The 5,463-nt window shown below is 32.2% G+C and overlaps 1 pseudogene; it reads right to left on the bottom strand.

Moving 5' to 3' along the window:
• Positions 1-2,424: 2,424 nt before the first annotated feature.
• Positions 2,425-5,205, bottom strand: LOC107960504 (cysteine-rich receptor-like protein kinase 2; annotated as a pseudogene).
• Between the last annotated feature and the right edge of the window lie 258 nt (positions 5,206-5,463).

Raw genomic sequence — 5,463 nt, 5'->3', positions numbered from 1 at the left:
ATATAGTGCAAATTATATAAATAAGTACTGTTGAGATAAGATGTGCTAATTGAAGTTGAGTGGCTACTGCATGCTGTCACTTAAGCAATTTAATTATTTGCCTTATTTGAATTGGCGATTTAATGAAGAAAAATTTTGGACTAGTTAATGTGCTGTTACACTAAAGATACTATAGTCCATCTCTGGAAACAATCCTTGACTTTTGAAGATTAGATTGGATTCGGGTGAATTAATTCAACCTTTGAAATATGAAAATTCAATCAAAATTGAGTTGCTTATTTTGGAGATCATACTTTAAAATTTTTACATAATTTGGTTCGTATTCATTTATAATGTATTAGTTGGTCTAAAGAGTTGATATCGTAAACTATTTCTTCATTTGTTTCTTAAGAACAACATTCCAACAAAAAAATATTTTATCATGACGAATTCGAATAAGTGTTTTTTAATTTAAGAAAAATCCACATCTATATTTTTATGTTATTATTATATTGTTTGGCACAAAAATACCAAGTGGGTGAATTAGTATTTTAAAAATTTTAAAAAATTGTTCCAAAATAAAAGAAAAAGGGAGAATAGCTGGGAGAATTTAATTTATAGTGGGTCGGCCCTAATTACCTATCTCCACTACTTTGGTATACCTCAAACAATGATTTTCAAATAGACTATAAGAATTGATACGTTTTAAGGAGAAGATATAACCTTTACAATACTATATTTTTTTTAAGACTTTGATAGAATCTTTTCCCCTGAATACCTTTCCTAGTTTTTGTGGCTCAACTAAAATCCTCCTAATTTACAATTGATGATATAAAAGAAAGTAAAAAAGGAAAAAAAAACATCTACAAGGTATGAGTTTGCAAAAATTAAGCTCAAATGGAAATGAAGTGAGAGTGATAAAAAATATTAAAATAAGCTAGTAAGATATATGTACAAGAGAAAAAGAAAGAATGAAGAACTTGAAAATTTTCTCTTACCTTTGATGTTTGGATGTTCAACTCTTGAATATTGACTTGTTCTTGATGAGTATTTATATCAGGGAAGTGATTTGTAGTCATTTATAATTATTAGGGATGTTTTAGAGAACATAAATTTCAAGCTCAAAAAGTGTTCGTGCAACTTATGTTCCAACATATAAGAAGTATCCATCGATACATTTCATAAAAAAATAGCTATAAGAAAATTGTTGTACAAGAACATAACCTATGTTCCAAAACATGATATATAGGAACATATATACGTTTCAATAATCTTTTTAAGTTAATAGCTTATTGCTGATAAACTAAAATATGTATCAAAATCTAGTTCTAAACTTATATAAAATTAATTTAAATTTTTTTAAAACACTTTGAAATTAATTTTTAAAAATATTAAGATAAGTTAAAACATATTTGAAATATGTTTTTTGAATACTTTGCAAGTCTTTGAAAATATTTTTAAAATGTTTGAATTTTCAGTTATTTTTTTACTAAATGATTTAGGGAATATAATATATATAATTCATTTTAAATATTGTTATATCAAAAGTTTGGGACATTAAAGCAAACATATATGATTATCAAGTAATTTTTTTATTATTTTATTTCAAAATGTCACGCTAATGAATTTAATAGAAGAATTTTAATTGTGATTATTAAAAATAAAAGTAAAAGGACTAAATTTCAAATCTAGAAGTATATAAAAACTTAGAACATATTTAACCTTGAGATTGTTTATTTATAGTTTGACAGAAACAAATAAAAAATTTAATGCGAAGCATGGATTCGACCCTTTGTGTGCCTAAATCTATTGATATTGTTTTTCGGTGTTGAAAAAAATCAATAAATTAATTAAAAGAAACAAGGTATTAATGAAACAAATCTTTTTTACTAGGATTGTCTAATATGATTAAGCAAAAAAGTAGAAAGTTTCCTTGGCTGTGGTGTTTGGATGGTTTTTTATTTATAAGTTAAAAATCATAGTTACTTCTATCGAATAAAATTTTATTTTTATTTAATTTATAACTAATTTCACTTTTATGATGTAAAACGATAAAACAATTTAAAATATCATATCGAAAAGATTATATAAAAATTATTGATTATTTTTATTTACTTAAATGAAAAAACTTTCCTACCTTATCAAATAATATTAAAAATTCATAAAGTAAATGTCTGAAAATGAAATTGAAAAAGACATAATTAGTCAAAGGAAACTAAAAGTATGAAAATCCGAAAGTGCAACCAAACGGCTATTGTCTAACAATCTGTTGTCCGACTTTAATTCAGATAATATTTGTATGCTTAATTATTTTTAAAATCATATTTTATGCTCAAATTTATGTTAAACACAAATAACAAATATGGATATATTTCATGAATAATAAAGATTCCAATCATATAAATCACCAATATTTTTCATTGTAAGTTACAGAACAGTGTTGTCTCGCTTAGCCATTCTCATCTGAAATGGAATTAGCTTGCTTAGGTAATTTTAATATCATATTGCATTTATAATTATTTATTCTACCTAGTGGGATCATTTTGAAGGTTTAATTTCCCCCAGTATACTCTTTCACTTGCATCTGATCTGACTTTAAAGATCATCTAGGGTAAAAAGAACTACGGGTGATAGTGGCAATCGAATCAGTACCAGCTGCATTAATGGGATGCCATTCTTTCTCACCGCGGTCGTTGAATTCCATGGTATTTTCATCCATAAAAGGAGGAGGAGTTGGTGCAGGGAGGTCTTCATCTTTCCTTTTTAGCATCTCTAGTACCTTCCACATTGATGGTCTTAGTGATCGACTCTCTTGTGTGCAAAGTAGTCCTATATGCTTTGGTTATCGTCACTTAACATTAAATTTGGGTCATAAATCTCCTCCACTGTCCCTAATTGAAAGTGTTTCCATGCCTGTTTCCACACATGAAAACACGAAAATATCAAGAAACCTTTAGTTTTTTTTCCTCACAAAGTGGTGCTTTGTGTAGGAAAAAGTTTATGTTTGAAGCTTACTATGGCAACCACGCTGGATGAGTAATCTGTGTATTGACCCTTGTTGTTTTGCGTCCCGGTAACAATCTCTAGCAAAAGAACTCCAAAACTATAAATATCCGCCTTCTCCGTTAACTGCCCATTGGCTAAGTATTCAGGAGCCATATATCCCCTGTAGATGGTCGAACAAAATTTATTTTTTGTGCTAAATAATAAATCATTCCTAGAACAAATAGAAAAAGAAAAAAAAAAAACAATGGTGATGCTTTTGCTTACAATGTTCCAGCAATGGCAGTGCTAATGTGACTCTGATCTTCCTCAAAAGTCCTCGCCAACCCGAAGTCAGCGATCTTGGCTCGGAACTTTAAATCCAACAGAATATTGCTAGCTTTTATATCCCTATGAATGATTTTGTTCGTGGGGTTGCCATGTAGATGAACTAAACCTTCTACGGTCCCCATGATGATTTTGAATCTCTTTTCCCAGTTAAGTTCTTTACCTCTGCTGTGATCTATTTATGTTTTGAAAGGGAGAAATAATTTACAGTGAATTGGATGATGACACGTTATCAGAAGTATCCGATATGAATAAAATTTACCGAAGATGAAGTGATCGAGACTCTTGTTAGGGAGGAACTCATAAACGAGAAGACTTTCAGGTCCGCAACAACTACATCCCAACAATCTCACTAGGTTTTTATGCTCCACACTGCTTATGATGTTGACTTCATTGTAGAAATCTGCCGCTCGGTGTCGATTGTTAATGAAAAGTCTCTTGACAGCAATCTCTCTTCCATCAGACAAAGCTCCCTACAGGTGATAGATAAATGATTAACCATAAAATACCCGTTAAATGTAGAAAGCAAAGCACATCAACTACCTTATAAACGGTCCCGAATCCTCCTTGCCCAAGCTTGTTTGCCTCGTCAAATGAACCGGTAGCCTTCTCGAGTGTAGAGTACTTGAAATTCAAGTTACTATCACGAAGGACTTTCACCCACTTTTCTGCATCATTTGAACCTGGAATTCGGATAGTTTAGCAACAAAGACGAGGCTCACCACTATTCCAGATAGCAATATTGTAATAATTCAATGGAGTTGAATAATTTAGATAACATTGGCTAACATTCCTTTGTTCTTTTGAGGTGACTGCATGATCAAACAGAGCTAAACATTTGATTCAGTAAATAAGCCTTTTACCTCTTTTCTTTTGTATGTATCTGCGTTTCCTGATATAAACTCCAATAGCTACACCAACAGCTAAAACAACAAGCGAACTGACCGTAGAAATTACTATAGTTATAATGGTTCCTGCAAATTCATGAATACATATCAAGTTAGCTTATGAACTTTGTCACATATAGTTCCAGCAAAATAACTCAAACATATCAGACTTCTGATTCGATTATGTACTATTTTACCTTCTGAAATTCCATCTGCAAGTTCTTTATTGAGGAAATCTATGTTCGAGTATCTCATGAAGCAACCAGTATAGAGTGCCCGTCCCTCAGACCATGGCAAGCACCTTAACATCTCCGCCGATGCATTCTCGAAACATGCTTTACAAGAGCTTCGGTTCAACGTCCGCCAGCAATCGACCAGAACATTGACCGTCTCATTTGATCCGGAAACCGGAACCTGTGCTTTACCATAGCCTTTGTTTTTCAGTGCAGTAGCCACCGCATGTGACACTGCTTCTTTTACCGATGTTTGGAAACTCAATCCCTGGCGGCTTGCATTCCCACAGACTACCATGTCGTTAGGTCCCAGGTACTCATCATAGTAGCTATAATTCCCGGATCTCATAAAGCACCCATCAAGGAAAACTCGGGCACCGTTGAACGGAAAGCATTGGGGAAGAATCGAACGACCCACAGCATAGCACAATGTACAGTCGACCAATGATAGATCCCCATAACATTGAGCTAGGCCATGGGTAGTGTCAAACCCTGAACCAGAAACTGCTATTCCAAAACCTGATTCACGCATCTGTTCACTGAGTTTCTGCATCACAGCAATGAAACTTGAAACCAACGAAGTTTTGTTATACTCCACTACGTTGGTACATGTCATATTCACTATTTCGGCTCTCGATAATCCTCCAACTCTTTTATGTAATGAGAGAGATTCCATCATAAGAAGAACCACAAAAATGTGTTGAATTATTTTATTATCCATTTTCTTCAACTTGAGGTGGGAAATTATCTTCAACTTCTATTAAGGCTCAAGAAATTGGTGCATCAATTGTGAAATTTTTCAATGAACCTGGAAAACATCCGTATTTATGCCACACATAAATAGAGGAGAGAAACAAAAATCTTATGTTAATTGGACTTGAATATAAGTATTTGCTATCGATCTGTAATTAAATAAGCCCAACGTTATTTCGAGTGCCATTTCGATTATTTTCTCTTTACGTGTTGTGGTCATCAAAAACTACTTGATTGTCATTTTGTATAAGGGTTAAAAGTTCTTTAGCGATGGAATGTGG

The sequence above is a fragment of the Gossypium hirsutum genome, chromosome A05 (genome assembly GCF_007990345.1).
Source record: "Gossypium hirsutum isolate 1008001.06 chromosome A05, Gossypium_hirsutum_v2.1, whole genome shotgun sequence".
In the NCBI taxonomy this organism is placed as follows: Eukaryota; Viridiplantae; Streptophyta; class Magnoliopsida; order Malvales; family Malvaceae; genus Gossypium; species Gossypium hirsutum.
Note: the sequence above shows the minus strand (reverse complement) of the source record. Positions and strands in the feature narration are given on the sequence as shown.